Source organism: Citrus sinensis, chromosome 5 (genome assembly GCF_022201045.2).
Source record: "Citrus sinensis cultivar Valencia sweet orange chromosome 5, DVS_A1.0, whole genome shotgun sequence".
Taxonomy (NCBI): Eukaryota; Viridiplantae; Streptophyta; class Magnoliopsida; order Sapindales; family Rutaceae; genus Citrus; species Citrus sinensis.
In genome coordinates, this window is record NC_068560.1 from 5,386,988 (window position 1) to 5,389,146 (window position 2,159).

The 2,159-nt window shown below is 40.8% G+C and overlaps 1 non-coding gene across 1 annotated transcript; it reads left to right on the plus strand.

Annotated features, from left to right (window-relative positions):
* The first annotated feature begins 1,647 nt into the window (after positions 1 to 1,647).
* Positions 1,648 to 1,751, plus strand: LOC127902904 (small nucleolar RNA R71). Its single transcript, XR_008055541.1, has one exon. It is a non-coding gene; the product is annotated as a small nucleolar RNA R71 (small nucleolar RNA).
* Positions 1,752 to 2,159: the final 408 nt, after the last annotated feature.

The window sequence follows — 2,159 nt, forward strand, 5'->3', positions numbered from 1 at the left end:
CTGTGAGGTTGTTTGGCAATGTTGAAGATGTTCAGTTCCATAGTCATGTTGCCGAAGGACAACTGCATATTTCCAGTCCTGCATTGAATGTGAGCATCCGCAGTTGCCAAGAAAGGTCGGCCTAGAATAATGGGGATGTGCTTCCTTGAATCCTGTATTGGTTGAGTGTCAATTACAATGAAATCAACAGGAAAATAAAACTTGTCTACCTGGATAAGCACGTCCTCCACAATACCACGAGGTATTTTCGTGGACCGATCTGCAAGCTGTAACACCACTGGAGTTGGGTGTAATTCTCCCAATCCAAGTTTCACAAACACAGAGTAAGGCAATAAATTTACACTAGCTCCTAAATCCAACAAAGCATTCTCAATTGTGTGGTTCCCTATACTACATGAGATAGTGGGGGAGCCTGGGTCTTTGCATTTTAAAGGAATTTTATGTTGGAGTATAGAACTAACGTTTTCTGTTAAAAATGCCTTCTTTTGAACATGCATATTTCTCTTTTTAGTACAAAGGTCTTTAAGAAACTTGGCATAAGATGGAACTTGTTTAATAGCATCAAGCAAAGGGATGTTAACACTTACCTGTTTGAAGATTTCAAGAATCTCACCTGTGGATTTTTCCTTTTTTCCTTTAGCTAACCTCTGAGGAAATGGAGCTTTCGGAACATATTCTCGTGGGTTAGTTTCTTCTTTCTCCTCCGGTGATGAGTCCTCAACATTCACAGGTACAATTTGATTTTCTTTTGTCACCGGCATCTCCACTTTGTTGTCGACTTCCTTTCCTTTTCGCAAGGTCATTACTGCTTTGACCTCTCCATGTTGCTGTGGTGAACTAGTACTTGCTTCATGTACTCCTTTAGGATTAGGCATTGGTTGACTTGGAAATTTACCTTTCTCAACAGTCATTGCCAAGGTCTGAACTGAAGAAGCAAGTTGTCCTACCATCTTCTCGAGGCTTGAAACTGATTGGGCTTGTGAGTTGAAGCCCGCTCTCAACTCATTTCGTAGTCCATCAATGGTGCGATTCTGTTGCTCAATCGTAGAGTGAGTAAGATTCTTGAGATTCTGGAATGAATCCTCCCATGGTCTGGGTTGAGAGTAATTCTGGTTCTGATTGTATGGTCTGAATGGTGGCTGAGAGGCTTGAGGATTTTGTGGAATTGGTTGCATTGGTGGAGCTGGAGCTGCTGGTCCATTCTGTTGGAATCCTTGAGACCATGAAAAATTGGGGTGGTCTCTCCATCCAGGGTTATATGTATTGGAGTATGGGTTGTAATTCGATGGTTTTCTCATTACACCTATGGCATTGGCTTGATCTGAGTATGAGTCCTGGTCATGTGGTTCTGTTGATTTAGCAGTCGATAACGATGCTATTTGTCGAGCAAGACCTTCAACCATCTCCTTGACTTCTTTGATTCCTGAAGTTGATTCGCCAATTTGAACCTCATTCACTCCTTTAATTCTTCTAGTAGTCCTAAGTGATCGACTCCGTTGTTGGGAATTATCTGCTTGTCGCTGGAAGAATTCCCAAATTTCTGATGCACTTTTTGACATTAGCTCTCCTCCACTTGTTGCCATTAGCCATTCTTGCACATTCGGCAATAATCCCTCCAAAAAGTATTGGCATTGGTGCCATTTCTCGTACCCATGATGTGGACACTTCAAGAGCAGCCCATTGAATCGCTCCCATGTTTCGAAAAATTGCTCGTCCTCTCTCTGGGTAAACTCCGAGATTTCCCTGCGAATAGCATTGGTTTTATGTACTGGGAAATATTTATTCAAAAATTTTGTAACCATTTGTTCCCATGATGCAATGCTATTAGCAGGCAATGTATTAAGCCATGAACGAGCCCTATCCTTTAAAGAAAATGGGAATAGTCTAAGTTTAACATCATCGTCTGAAAAATTTTCATATTTAAAAGTTTGACAAATGGCATGAAAATCGTTCAGATGATTATATGGATCCTCATTTTCTAGGCCATAAAATGTGGGGAGACAATTTAGCACACTAGGTTTTAGTTCAAAGCTCCTAGCAGCTACATTTGGGTATCTTATGCATGATGTGCTCAAATTAGCTAAGGGACTAAAATAGTCCTTAAATGGCCTCTCCTGTGGTGCTTGTAAATCCATTCCAAATTTATTTTTAATGTGCTT